Source organism: Bufo gargarizans, unplaced genomic scaffold (genome assembly GCF_014858855.1).
Source record: "Bufo gargarizans isolate SCDJY-AF-19 unplaced genomic scaffold, ASM1485885v1 fragScaff_scaffold_220_pilon, whole genome shotgun sequence".
Classification (NCBI taxonomy): Eukaryota; Metazoa; Chordata; class Amphibia; order Anura; family Bufonidae; genus Bufo; species Bufo gargarizans.
In genome coordinates, this window is record NW_025334073.1 from 121,831 (window position 1) to 137,567 (window position 15,737).

The 15,737-nt window shown below is 49.7% G+C and overlaps 1 protein-coding gene across 1 annotated transcript in view; it reads left to right on the plus strand.

The window, feature by feature from the left end:
- LOC122922341 (MAM domain-containing glycosylphosphatidylinositol anchor protein 1-like) overlaps positions 1-15,737 on the plus strand; it is a 276,736-nt gene that overhangs the window by 76,452 nt on the left and 184,547 nt on the right. The window lies entirely within an intron of this gene.

The window sequence follows — 15,737 nt, forward strand, 5'->3', positions numbered from 1 at the left end:
AAGACGAATAAATAAGAGGCAGCGCTTGTGTTCAAAGAGCATTTCCCCTTTAAATTCAAGAATCCGTCATCCCTATGTAGAAGTGATATCTGCTTCTGGGAAAGCTGGGTGACAAGCGATGGGCCCGCGGTGCTGCTGAATGGCTGATCTGGACATGTATCACTAAGCAGAGTTACCATTCCGGGGTCTGGGAAAGCTGGGTGACAAGCGATGGGCCCGCGGTGCTGCTGAATGGATGATCTGGACATGTATCACTAAGCAGAGTTACCATTCCGGGGTCTGGGAAAGCTGGGTGACAAGCGATGGGCCCGCGGTGCTGCTGAATGGCTGATCTGGACATGTATCACTAAGCAGAGTTACCATTCCGGGGTCTGGGAAAGCTGGGTGACAAGCGATGGGCCCGCGGTGCTGCTGAATGGCTGATCTGGACATGTATCACTAAGCAGAGTTACCATTCCGGGGTCTGGGAAAGCTGGGTGACAAGCGATGGGCCCGCGGTGCTGCTGAATGGCTGATCTGGACATGTATCACTAAGCAGAGTTACCATTCCGGGGTCTGGGAAAGCTGGGTGACAAGCGATGGGCCCGCGGTGCTGCTGAATGGCTGATCTGGACATGTATCACTAAGCAGAGTTACCATTCCGGGGTCTGGGAAAGCTGGGTGACAAGCGATGGGCCCGCGGTGCTGCTGAATGGCTGATCTGGACATGTATCACTAAGCAGAGTTACCATTCCGGGGTCTGGGAAAGCTGGGTGACAAGCGATGGGCCCGCGGTGCTGCTGAATGGCTGATCTGGACATGTATCACTAAGCAGAGTTACCATTCCGGGGTCTGGGAAAGCTGGGTGACAAGCGATGGGCCCGCGGTGCTGCTGAATGGCTGATCTGGACATGTATCACTAAGCAGAGTTACCATTCCGGGGTCTGGGAAAGCTGGGTGACAAGCGATGGGCCCGCGGTGCTGCTGAACGGCTGATCTGGACATGTATCACTAAGCAGAGTTACCATTCCGGGGTCTGGGAAAGCTGGGTGACAAGCGATGGGCCCGCGGTGCTGCTGAATGGATGATCTGGACATGTATCACTAAGCAGAGTTACCATTCCGGAGTCTGGGAAAGCTGGGTGACAAGCGATGGGCCCGCAGTGCTGCTGAATGGCTGATCTGGACATGTATCACTAAGCAGAGTTACCATTCCAGGGTCTGGGAAAGCTGGGTGACAAGCGATGGGCCCGCGGTGCTGCTGAATGGCTGATCTGGACATGTATCACTAAGCAGAGTTACCATTCCGGGGTCTGGGAAAGCTGGGTGACAAGCGATGGGCCCGCGGTGCTGCTGAATGGCTGATCTGGACATGTATCACTAAGCAGAGTTACCATTCCGGGGTCTGGGAAAGCTGGGTGACAAGCGATGGGCCCGCGGTGCTGCTGAATGGCTGATCTGGACATGTATCACTAAGCAGAGTTACCATTCCGGGGTCTGGGAAAGCTGGGTGACAAGCGATGGGCCCGCGGTGCTGCTGAATGGCTGATCTGGACATGTATCACTAAGCAGAGTTACCATTCCGGGGTCTGGGAAAGCTGGGTGACAAGCGATGGGCCCGCGGTGCTGCTGAATGGATGATCTGGACATGTATCACTAAGCAGAGTTACCATTCCGGAGTCTGGGAAAGCTGGGTGACAAGCGATGGGCCCGCGGTGCTGCTGAATGGCTGATCTGGACATGTATCACTAAGCAGAGTTACCATTCCGGGGTCTGGGAAAGCTGGGTGACAAGCGATGGGCCCGCGGTGCTGCTGAATGGATGATCTGGACATGTATCACTAAGCAGAGTTACCATTCCGGGGTCTGGGAAAGCTGGGTGACAAGCGATGGGCCCGCGGTGCTGCTGAATGGCTGATCTGGACATGTATCACTAAGCAGAGTTACCATTCCGGGGTCTGGGAAAGCTGGGTGACAAGCGATGGGCCCGCGGTGCTGCTGAATGGCTGATCTGGACATGTATCACTAAGCAGAGTTACCATTCCGGGGTCTGGGAAAGCTAGGTGACAAGCGATGGGCCCGCGGTGCTGCTGAATGGCTGATCTGGACATGTATCACTAAGCAGAGTTACCATTCCGGGGTCTGGGAAAGCTGGGTGACAAGCGATGGGCCCGCGGTGCTGCTGAATGGATGATCTGGACATGTATCACTAAGCAGAGTTACCATTCCGGAGTCTGGGAAAGCTGGGTGACAAGCGATGGGCCCGCGGTGCTGCTGAATGGCTGATCTGGACATGTATCACTAAGCAGAGTTACCATTCCGGGGTCTGGGAAAGCTGGGTGACAAGCGATGGGCCCGCGGTGCTGCTGAATGGATGATCTGGACATGTATCACTAAGCAGAGTTACCATTCCGGAGTCTGGGAAAGCTGGGTGACAAGCGATGGGCCCGCGGTGCTGCTGAATGGCTGATCTGGACATGTATCACTAAGCAGAGTTACCATTCCGGGGTCTGGGAAAGCTGGGTGACAAGCGATGGGCCCGCGGTGCTGCTGAATGGATGATCTGGACATGTATCACTAAGCAGAGTTACCATTCCGGGGTCTGGGAAAGCTGGGTGACAAGCGATGGGCCCGCGGTGCTGCTGAATGGCTGATCTGGACATGTATCACTAAGCAGAGTTACCATTCCGGGGTCTGGGAAAGCTGGGTGACAAGCGATGGGCCCGCGGTGCTGCTGAATGGCTGATCTGGACATGTATCACTAAGCAGAGTTACCATTCCGGGGTCTGGGAAAGCTGGGTGACAAGCGATGGGCCCGCGGTGCTGCTGAATGGCTGATCTGGACATGTATCACTAAGCAGAGTTACCATTCCGGGGTCTGGGAAAGCTGGGTGACAAGCGATGGGCCCGCGGTGCTGCTGAATGGCTGATCTGGACATGTATCACTAAGCAGAGTTACCATTCCGGAGTCTGGGAAAGCTGGGTGACAAGCGATGGGCCCGCGGTGCTGCTGAATGGCTGATCTGGACATGTATCACTAAGCAGAGTTACCATTCCGGGGTCTGGGAAAGCTAGGTGACAAGCGATGGGCCCGCGGTGCTGCTGAATGGATGATCTGGACATGTATCACTAAGCAGAGTTACCATTCCGGGGTCTGGGAAAGCTGGGTGACAAGCGATGGGCCCGCGGTGCTGCTGAATGGATGATCTGGACATGTATCACTAAGCAGAGTTACCATTCCGGAGTCTGGGAAAGCTGGGTGACAAGCGATGGGCCCGCGGTGCTGCTGAATGGCTGATCTGGACATGTATCACTAAGCAGAGTTACCATTCCGGGGTCTGGGAAAGCTGGGTGACAAGCGATGGGCCCGCGGTGCTGCTGAATGGATAATCTGGACATGTATCACTAAGCAGAGTTACCATTCCGGGGTCTGGGAAAGCTGGGTGACAAGCGATAGGCCCGCGGTGCTGCTGAATGGATGATCTGGACATGTATCACTAAGCAGAGTTACCATTCCGGGGTCTGGGAAAGCTGGGTGACAAGCGATGGGCCCGCGGTGCTGCTGAATAGATGATCTGGACATGTATCACTAAGCAGAGTTACCATTCCGGGGTCTGGGAAAGCTGGGTGACAAGCGATGGGCCCGCGGTGCTGCTGAATGGCTGATCTGGACATGTATCACTAAGCAGAGTTACCATTCCGGGGTCTGGGAAAGCTGGGTGACAAGCGATGGGCCCGCGGTGCTGCTGAATGGATAATCTGGACATGTATCACTAAGCAGAGTTACCATTCCGGGGTCTGGGAAAGCTGGGTGACAAGCGATGGGCCCGCGGTGCTGCTGAATGGCTGATCTGGACATGTATCACTAAGCAGAGTTACCATTCCGGGGTCTGGGAAAGCTGGGTGACAAGCGATGGGCCCGCGGTGCTGCTGAATGGCTGATCTGGACATGTATCACTAAGCAGAGTTACCATTCCGGAGTCTGGGAAAGCTGGGTGACAAGCGATGGGCCCGCGGTGCTGCTGAATGGCTGATCTGGACATGTATCACTAAGCAGAGTTACCATTCCGGGGTCTGGGAAAGCTAGGTGACAAGCGATGGGCCCGCGGTGCTGCTGAATGGATGATCTGGACATGTATCACTAAGCAGAGTTACCATTCCGGGGTCTGGGAAAGCTGGGTGACAAGCGATGGGCCCGCGGTGCTGCTGAATGGATGATCTGGACATGTATCACTAAGCAGAGTTACCATTCCGGAGTCTGGGAAAGCTGGGTGACAAGCGATGGGCCCGCGGTGCTGCTGAATGGCTGATCTGGACATGTATCACTAAGCAGAGTTACCATTCCGGGGTCTGGGAAAGCTGGGTGACAAGCGATGGGCCCGCGGTGCTGCTGAATGGATAATCTGGACATGTATCACTAAGCAGAGTTACCATTCCGGGGTCTGGGAAAGCTGGGTGACAAGCGATAGGCCCGCGGTGCTGCTGAATGGATGATCTGGACATGTATCACTAAGCAGAGTTACCATTCCGGGGTCTGGGAAAGCTGGGTGACAAGCGATGGGCCCGCGGTGCTGCTGAATAGATGATCTGGACATGTATCACTAAGCAGAGTTACCATTCCGGGGTCTGGGAAAGCTGGGTGACAAGCGATGGGCCCGCGGTGCTGCTGAATGGCTGATCTGGACATGTATCACTAAGCAGAGTTACCATTCCGGGGTCTGGGAAAGCTAGGTGACAAGCGATGGGCCCGCGGTGCTGCTGAATGGCTGATCTGGACATGTATCACTAAGCAGAGTTACCATTCCGGGGTCTGGGAAAGCTGGGTGACAAGCGATGGGCCCGCGGTGCTGCTGAATGGATGATCTGGACATGTATCACTAAGCAGAGTTACCATTCCGGGGTCTGGGAAAGCTGGGTGACAAGCGATGGGCCCGCGGTGCTGCTGAATGGCTGATCTGGACATGTATCACTAAGCAGAGTTACCATTCCGGGGTCTGGGAAAGCTGGGTGACAAGCGATGGGCCCGCGGTGCTGCTGAATGGCTGATCTGGACATGTATCACTAAGCAGAGTTACCATTCCGGGGTCTGGGAAAGCTGGGTGACAAGCGATGGGCCCGCGGTGCTGCTGAATGGCTGATCTGGACATGTATCACTAAGCAGAGTTACCATTCCGGGGTCTGGGAAAGCTGGGTGACAAGCGATGGGCCCGCGGTGCTGCTGAATGGATGATCTGGACATGTATCACTAAGCAGAGTTACCATTCCGGGGTCTGGGAAAGCTGGGTGACAAGCGATGGGCCCGCGGTGCTTCTGAATGGATGATCTGGACATGTATCACTAAGCAGAGTTACCATTCCGGGGTCTGGGAAAGCTGGGTGACAAGCGATGGGCCCGCGGTGCTGCTGAATGGATGATCTGGACATGTATCACTAAGCAGAGTTACCATTCCGGAGTCTGGGAAAGCTGGGTGACAAGCGATGGGCCCGCGGTGCTGCTGAATGGATGATCTGGACATGTATCACTAAGCAGAGTTACCATTCCGGAGTCTGGGAAAGCTGGGTGACAAGCGATGGGCCCGCGGTGCTGCTGAATGGATGATCTGGACATGTATCACTAAGCAGAGTTACCATTCCGGAGTCTGGGAAAGCTGGGTGACAAGCGATGGGCCCGCGGTGCTGCTGAATGGCTGATCTGGACATGTATCACTAAGCAGAGTTACCATTCCGGGGTCTGGGAAAGCTGGGTGACAAGCGATGGGCCCGCGGTGCTGCTGAATGGATAATCTGGACATGTATCACTAAGCAGAGTTACCATTCCGGGGTCTGGGAAAGCTGGGTGACAAGCGATGGGCCCGCGGTGCTGCTGAATGGATGATCTGGACATGTATCACTAAGCAGAGTTACCATTCCGGGGTCTGGGAAAGCTGGGTGACAAGCGATGGGCCCGCGGTGCTGCTGAATGGCTGATCTGGACATGTATCACTAAGCAGAGTTACCATTCCGGGGTCTGGGAAAGCTGGGTGACAAGCGATGGGCCCGCGGTGCTGCTGAATGGCTGATCTGGACATGTATCACTAAGCAGAGTTACCATTCCGGGGTCTGGGAAAGCTGGGTGACAAGCGATGGGCCCGCGGTGCTGCTGAATAGATGATCTGGACATGTATCACTAAGCAGAGTTACCATTCCGGGGTCTGGGAAAGCTGGGTGACAAGCGATGGGCCCGCGGTGCTGCTGAATGGCTGATCTGGACATGTATCACTAAGCAGAGTTACCATTCCGGGGTCTGGGAAAGCTGGGTGACAAGCGATGGGCCCGCGGTGCTGCTGAATGGCTGATCTGGACATGTATCACTAAGCAGAGTTACCATTCCGGGGTCTGGGAAAGCTGGGTAGCAGCCCCTCTCAGGACACCCAGGGCAGGCCGAATGGTTGTCACTCAGCTTTCCCAGCAGCAGATGTCACTGGGGATGTTTTTATTTAGGGAGCGCTCTTGTGGATAAGCCAGGAGCAATCAATGGTGGAAATAGGGTGTGTGCCATGTCTGCTCGGCCGTACCAACACATGTGAAAAATGTGCACCCCAGTGGCTTGTGAGATGTATGTATTGGGAGGGAGGGGGGTCTACATGTACTGGACTCAGTGATGGTAAGTGTGCACACCTATGTGACTGCTGGAGAGGAGCATATCTTCTGGGTCCAGTTCTCCTTCTCCTGTGCTGTAGTGTCTGGGTAGGAGTATGTACACCATATGGAGTTCAGTGTTGGGCCCCGTGTCTTCATTATTGTCTTCAGGTATAACAATTAGTGCCATTACTACAGGTGTATAACATCCAGCCTCCAGCCATACAGTCTACCATTACCACAGGTGTATAACTTCCAGCCTCTAGCCATGCAGTCTACCATTACCACAGGTGTATAACTTCCAGCCTCTAGCCATACAGTCTACCATTACCACAGGTGTATAACATCCAGCCTCTAGCCATGCAGTCTACTATTACCACAGTGTATAACATCCAGCCTCTAACCATGCAGTCTACTATTACAACAGTGTATAACATCCAGCCTCTAGCCATGCAGTCTACCATTACTACAGGTGTATAACATCCAGCCTCTAGCCGTGCAGTCTACTATTACAACAGTGTATAACATCCAGCCTCTAGCCATGCAGTCTACCATTACTACAGGTGTAGAACATCCAGCCTCTAGCCATGCAGTCTACCATTACCACAGGTGTATAACATCCAGCCTCTAGCCATGCAGTCTACCATTACCACAGATGTATAACATCCAGTCTCTAGCCGTGCAGTCTACCATTACCACAGTGTATAACATCCAGCCTCTAGCCGTGCAGTCTGCCATTACCACAGGTGTATAACATCCAGCCTCTAGCCATGCAGTCTACCATTACCACAGGTGTATAACATCCAGCCTCTAGCCATGCAGTCTACCATTACCACAGATGTATAACATCCACCCTCTAGCCGTGCAGTCTGCCATTACCACAGTGTATAACATCCAGCCTCTAGCCGTGCAGTCTGCCATTACCACAGGTGTATAACATCCAGCCTCTAGCCATGCAGTCTACCATTACCACAGGTGTATAACATCCAGCCTCTAGCCGTGCAGTCTACCATTACTACAGGTGTATAACATCCAGCCTCTAGCCGTGCAGTCTACCATTACCACAGTGTATAACATCCAGCCCCTAGCCATGCAGTCTACCATTGCCACAGTGTATAACATCCAGCCTCTAGCCATGCAGTCTACAATTACAACAGTGTATAACATCCAGCCTCTAGCCGTGCAGTCTACCATTACCACAGTGTATAACATCCATCCTCTAACCATGCAGTCTACCATTACCACAGTGTATAACATCCAGCCTCTAGCCATGCAGTCTACCATTACCACAGATATATAACATCCAGCCTCTAGCCATACAGTCTACCATTACCACAGGTGTATAACTTCCAGCCTCTAGCCGTACAGTCTACCATTACCACAGATATATAACATCCAGCCTCTAGCCATTCAGTCTACCATTACTACAGAACTATATGGCCACATTCAGCGGCAAGTGAATGTATCTCTGGCACACAGTGTCGGTGCCAAGATACATCTGACTACAGCCACGTGGTCTAGCAAACACGGGCAGGGAAGGTACATAACTTTTACTGCCCACTGGGTGAACTTTCTGACGGCTGTCAAGCATGTAACCCGTGGCACCCGTGTGGATTTGGTGTTACCGCCATGGATTGCATGCAGGCCTGCCTCTTCTTCTCCTCCTCTTACTCCATCCTCCGTCTCCTCCTCGCCTGACTCCTCCTTTTCCGCTGCTACCGCCTCTTCCGCTGCGCCCTCCAGCTCCCAGAACCTATACGACGTGCCAGGTGAGACGTTGCCATGCTGTGCTGCAGCTGTTGTGCCTGGAAGCCAATATCCACACCTGTCCTGCGCTGCTTTCAGCTCTGCGGGGTCCAGGACGTCTTGCGGCAGGCCAGGGAAATGGCCATTTTAGAAGATCTTACACGGCCATGGCTCGCCTTGCTGGCGTTCAGCGGCGACACCACCTGCCCGTCAGACGTCTAATTTGTGACTGCCCGACACGCTGGAACTCCACCTTGTATATGCTTGATAGGCTGCTCCAGCAGAAACGTGCCGTTAACGACTACCTGTACGAACTCTGCGGCAGGACAGGGTCTGGGAAGCTTGGCTCATGCGCGACGCATGCAGACCTCTGCAGCCATTTGATGAGGTCACCAAACTGGTCAGTCGCAGCCAGGGCGCCATCAGTGACATCGTACCTTACGCCTTCTTTCTGGAGCGTGCATTGCATTGTGTCATTGATCAAGCCATCGAAGAGCAGGAAGATGAAGAAGTCGCAATGCTGGATGAATTCCCAGGGGGGCTACTCCATCCGAGACAAGTCAGCAGGAGTCTGAAGAGGAGTCAGAGGAGGATGGTGCCGGGGCGGAGGAGGAGGAGGAGGAGCAAGAAGAGCAGGCTTTAAACGTTTCTGGGATTCTTGGTGGAACGAGGACGACATTCTCCTGGATGATGAGCAGGAGCCAGGGCGCTCCACCGCTTCCAATTTAGTGCAAATGGGGGCCTTCATGCAACAGTGTTTGAAGAGGGACCCCCGTATAAAAAACATAAAGGGCAAGGACCAGTACTGGGTGGCAACGTACTTAGACCCCCGGTACAAACACAAAATGGCGGACATGTTACCAGCATCACAGAAGGCTGTCAGAATGCAGCACCTCCAGGCCTTGCTTCGAGAAATGCTGCATTCTGCTGTTGCGGGCGCTGGCAGAGGAATTTCCACCCACAGAGAAACAGGTGCGGGCACCAATCCTACAGCGCATGCAAGAAGAGGGCGGTTTGAAGGTGTGTTGGTCACTTGAGATCATTCTTTCAGCCAACCCATCAACAGCCGCCCTTCGGATCCAGCCTCAGGGAACGCCTAGACCGACAGGTGTCCGACTACATCGGGTTAATGGCTGATGTGGACGCTCTGAGAAGCGAGGAATCCCTTGACTACTGGGTGGGCAGGCTTGACCTGTGGCCAGAGCTGGCACAATTTGCCATGGAACTCTTGGCTTGCCCCTCGTCCAGTGTCCTGTCCGAAAGGACGTTCTGTGCAGCAGGGGGGATGGTGACCGATAAGCGCACTCGCCTAGCTCACGACAGTGTGGACTACCTCACATTACTAAAAATGAATGAGGCATGGATCTGGGAGGAATTAAACACCTGTGATGACCAAGTTTAATTGAATTTCCTCATGCCAGCCCACACATATCCGCCACCACCCAGAACAAAGAATGGTCCTTGTCTTATGTAAATACAGCGGCATAAAAGGCCTTTTCTGTCCGGTGAATGCCTAATGTTGGGGACTTCAGAGGAATTCAACACCTGTGACGACCACGTGTTATCGAATTTTTCAAGAGGGGGGATTTCGTTAGCCATGTTTTTAATCCAATTTTATATTTTTTGTTCTTTTGAACATTGACCTGTATTTGTACTGGCCTTCAGTAAAATTGATATCCAATGACCGTCTAATATACCTCCAGCCACATAATCACTTGTTCTTTTCTGTCCGGTGAATGCCTTATGTTTGGGGCCTGTACTCCCGTGGCCTAAAATAAAAATTTTCTAGGCTCCAGCAGGGAACATTTTTGACAGTTTCCCTTTAAGACGCATAACAATGGCCCCTGATTAAAATACATATTTTTTTATAGGAATTTTTGCCATTGACCCCCCTCTGGTATGTCACTGTCCACGTTGTGGGACGATTTGTGCACTTCTACTAAGTATTTATTTGGTGGCCGCAAATATGAGCTGAAGGTTTTTCAGGTTCGCCTGCCCGCCGCGAACTTGCAGATTGCAAACATTTGATCGCGTTCACGATTCATCCCGGTTGATGTTCGTCCATTACAATTGATAATCTCGAGCTCCTGGAATAGTGAAAGGAGAAATCATGTGGAGGTAGAAGGGGCCACAAGGAGCTCCTCCAGACGTGTTCTTAGAGGCGGCTCTGAGATCTATCAATCAGGTCTTAGTTGCACTTACCTCTGGGTATTGACAGGAAGGCGAGGACGGTCGGCCGCCACCTCCGCTGTCATTTCTTAGCAATGGGAGAAGAGATGAGATGTGACATATTATTGAGTTGACATTTATAAGAGACGATAAAACATCCAGGGAGCGGGGGAGATGAACTCACTGATCTGCGGTGAATTGTATTAGGTTCAGCTTATAGTCATGTTCTTATTAAAGAGACTGTGTCAGTCCGAATACAATCCGACTGACATCTGGAAGACTCGAGGAGCTCTCTTCACCTGGAGACGGCACTCATGTATTATTTACTAATCCATAGATGGTGTGAGATGAGCCGGGAGGGGGATATCGCCGAGGCAGCAGCGGTCTGTAGTGCGTATATATAATGATCTCACCTGGTGATGACCAGACATGGGTATATCCTAGGACTGGGATGAGTCATGGAAGCAGCCATGGCTTCTAGCCGATAGGGGCAAATTAGTTTGGGTGCAGCTGTAGAATGATTGACCGCTTTTGTCTATGTATAGTCTGTATTTTGCCGTGGTCGTTTTGGGTGATTTCTTGCTGCCTGGACCGCTAACTGTTGCCACCACGAGTAGTGGCTTCTGCTGAGAATATGGTGCACCAATGTGTCGACCAGGTGCAACGTGAGAATGAAGTCCAGATAAATCGGGAGTGACCAAGTAATGATGATGGTCTGATGCTGGTGGAAGAGGCGCCAGTCCCTCCGGAGCAGCTAGTGCGTTACCCATGCAGTAAGATACTGTAGCCCTCTGCTGGTGAGAGGTGTCTGTTGTGGCCTGAATGTCACCAGCTCAGAAGAGGAGAAGGACCACTTGTGCTACTTTAGCAAGAGCGGGAGTGAGACGGGGGTGGGAGCCAATGAAGGCCTGCTGCAGCAGGAGGGTGAGCATCAATCTCTGCCTGGCTACAGACTATGAGCAGGAGGATATGAATTCTCCATTCCAAATGAGTGGCCCTGGAAGCAGCAGTGGACATCCCTTTAATGTGAATGTGCAAGAATAAGAGGCCCTTGAAGGTATAAAGATAGCCTGAGACCGCGAGGAGAGGTGGTTTCCCTTCCACATATGTGGAAATGGGAAGAAAAGAAAACCTAAGCCAGCAGTGATGCCTTGGGAGTTTAGGGAGAGTAGAGGGAGTTTCTCTTCTGCATGTGGGCCATGGTGGAGTAGACCAGGCCATAGTGGAGTAGACCAGGCCATAGTGGAGTAGACCAGGCCATAGTGGAGTAGACCAGGCCATAGTGGAGTAGACCAGGCCATAGTGAAGGAAGCCACAGATGAGGGGGGTGAGGAGTGGTTGTGGCAAGGGAGGGTTATCCACCTAAAAGCAGTCATTCTATAAGATCTCGACAGTGGGAGGAGAAGGTGTTTCCCTCATGTAGGAAGAACAGGCAGCAGAAGAACAGAGTCAGTGTTACCAGGTGAAAGGGCAAATGTATAAGTCCTTAGAAGCCACTTGACTCGAAGGGTGGAGTATGGCGACTTGACGTCAGAGCCCTGAAGATATGATGGAGCATCAGGAAGTACAGCCACAGCGCGCCAAGAGCCTTGGAGAAAGGACTATGGCCTCAGGGTCTAGGAGGTCTCCTCGGGGTCTAGTGTGCCTGTATCCGGCATTAATTCCCATTGAAATGCATTAATGCCGGATTCAGCCCCAAGTGTTCCGGCAAAACTGATCAGTTCTTTCCGTCCGCGCATGCGCAGGCCATTAAATTTGTGAGAAAAAAATATATACCGGATCCGTTTTTGCGGATGACAACCGGAAAGATGGATACGGTATTGCAATGCATTTGAGAGACGGATCCGCATCCTGATCCGTCTCACAAATGCATCCGTTTGCGTCCAGATTGCCGTATCCGGCAGGCAGTTCCGTCGACGGAACTGCCTGCCGGAATCCTCTGCCGCGAGTGTGAAAGTACCGGCACTATCCTCCCCCGTTCCAGTGGAGTAACTGTTAAGTGTCTGGGCTCTAATGTTTAGAGGATTACCTGATCACGAGACCAGATTGGCAGATCTGAAACAATTCAGGTGGCATCGCCGAGGAGAGAGGACATCCTGCGTTCCAGTGTCCATAACACATAACCAGGCAAAGCCAGGAGTGAGAGACGTCTTTTTCTACTAATTCCGGTGATTTTCCCCCTGGAACATCCTGTGACGAGCGCCAAGGGGACAGACCATCTCTTCCTGGAAAAATATATCTGTAAACAATGACGCAATTGATACAAAGTAAATCTCTGCGTCCCAGGAAACGGCAAATTTTTTGTTTCTTAGATCAATATGGAATTTAACACTCGGTGTATTGAGTGATTCTTGTGTCCGAGCTCTTCCAGATCGATGCCTGTTGGTGGGGGGGGGGGCACACTCCAGATCTGCTGCTGACCGGGGAAACTTGCGTATGGCCCCGCCGAGGCCAGTTAATGGAGAAGACCTTTTATACTGAAGCATCATTAACTCTAATGAATTATTATGTCCCTGAGAATGGCGCTAAACGAGAGCGATCTCCCCAAAATAGCCAAAAAGATCTGTGCGGTCAGCGGCGGGGCAGAGGCGTGTACCAGGGAGAAGAGAAAACCGGACCCCCAGCTTATAGCAGTTATATTCCTGTACATAGGAGGCAGTATTATAGTAGTTATATTCTTGTACATAGGAGCAGTATTATAGTAGTTATATTCTTGTACATAGGAGGCAGTATTATAGTAGTTATATTCCTGTACATAGGAGCAGTATTATAGTAGTTATATTCTTGTACATAGGAGCAGTATTATAGTAGTTATATTCTTGTACATAGGAGCAGTATTATAGTAGTTATATCCTTGTACATAGGAGCAGTATTATAGTAGTTATATTCTTGTACATAGAGACAGTATTATAGTAGTTATATTCCTGTACATAGGAGCAGTATTATAGTAGTTATATTCTTGTACATAGGAGCAGTATTATAGTAGTTATATTCTTGTACATAGGAGCAGCATTATAGTAGTTATATTCTTGTACATAGGAGCAGTATTATAGTAGTTATATTCTTGTACATAGGAGCAGTATTATAGTAGTTATATTCTTGTAAATAGGAGCAGTATTATAGTAGCTATATTCTTGTACATAGGAGCAGTATTATAGTAGTTATATTCCTGTACATAGGAGGCAGTATTATAGTAGTTATATTCTTGTACATAGGAGCAGTATTATAGTAGTTATATTCTTGTACATAGGAGCAGTATTATAGTAGTTATATTCTTGTACATAGGAGCAGTATTATAGTAGTTATATTCTTGTACATAGGAGCAGTATTATAGTAGTTATATTCTTGTACATAGGAGCAGTATTATAGTAGTTATATTCTTGTACATAGGAGCAGTATTATAGTAGTTATATTCTTGTACATAGGAGCAGTATTATAGTAGTTATATTCTTGTACATAGGAAGCAGTATTATAGTAGTTATATTCTTGTACATAGGAGCAGTATTATAGTAGTTATAGTCTTGTACATAGGAGCAGTATTATAGTAGTTATATTCTTGTACATAGGAGGCAGTATTATAGTAGTTATTTTCTTGTACATAGGAGCAGTATTATAGTAGTTATATTCTTGTACATAGGAGGCAGTATTATAGTAGTTATATTCTTGTACATAGGAGCAGTATTATAGTAGTTATATTCTTGTACATAGGCAGTATTATAGTAGTTATATTCTTGTACATAGGAGCAGTATATAGTAGTTATATTCTTGTACATAGGAGGCAGTATATAGTAGTTATATTCTTGTACATAGGAGCAGTATTATAGTAGATATATTCTTGTACATAGGAGCAGTATTATAGTAGTTATATTCTTGTACATAGGAGGCAGTATATAGTAGTTATATTCTTGTACATAGGCAGTATTATAGTAGTTATATTCTTGTACATAGGAGCAGTATTATAGTAGTTATATTCTTGTACACAGGAGCAGTATTATAGTAGTTATATTCTTGTACATAGGAGCAGTATTATAGTAGTTATATTCTTGTACATATTCAGTATTATAGTAGTTATATTCTTGTACATAGGAGGCAGTATATAGTAGTTATATTCTTGAACATAGGAGGCAATTTTTATTAGTATAAAACAAGCAAAAATACAATAGTACATTCCGAAATGAGAATGAACAAACAATTATTGAACTGAAATCATACATATCATCAAAATAATAAGTTTATAATAACTTTAACTTAAGAGTCCATTGCAAATAAATGGGAGAAAAGATGAATAAATAAACATAATTCCAGGATACATGAACCAGAAATTACTCCAAATATACATTCTTCCATAATTTTTCATTCTCGCCCTTTCTCCTAACTTCTATAGATCTGACCCACCTTAGCTCCGACAGAATGAGGTTTACGGCTTTCTCATGATTGAAGGGCTCACTATGGATGGACACTCTTGTTCTTGTCTGCCAGTGGTAGTATTTAACGATGGTTATAATCAAATACAAGGTCCCCCGGTCAATGTCAGCTACCTGTGATGTCACACCATATACAATGTCTGGGTAGGTCAGAGACTGCAGCCTTGGGATTTTTAGCTTGCTGGCTATCTCCTGCCATATCTGTCGCCCTCCCCAGCACTCGGTTATAAAATGTTCCATAGTCTCCTCCTGCTGACAGCCCAAGGGACACATGCGATCTAGAACACTCAGGAACTTTAAATTGCCTCTGACAAAAAGCTTCCCATGGAATGACAGCCAGGCAATGTCAAACAACTTTGCAGGAAGCCTTGGTCCGTTGAGGAACCTAAGACTTTCTTGCAAGGTGGCTGTTGTACAGTCTCTCAGTGCTGGCTGCAAGTTATAGAAGGCCCTACAGATCTTTATATAGAGATCCTTCCTGGTCTTAGTCTCCAGATACACCTTGTCTATTCCCCATTTCTTCACACACTTTAGACCATATTCCAGGTACTGGGGGAGGAAGCCACGAGTAAACCGACCCCTCTTGAGACTGCCGCCTCGCACCCAAGACTCTGCAAAAGGCAATATCCAGTCCCTGACACTGTTCGCCCACAGGGAGCTGCTGTTTGAGTCCAGGCAACCAAAATTAACTTTCAGAAACATGGAGTCAAAGAACACCCTTGGATTTAACATATCCAGCCCACCCTCTCTCCTCTGTAGGTAGGTGATCCCTCTTTTTATTGGGTTCAACCTGTTCCCCCACAA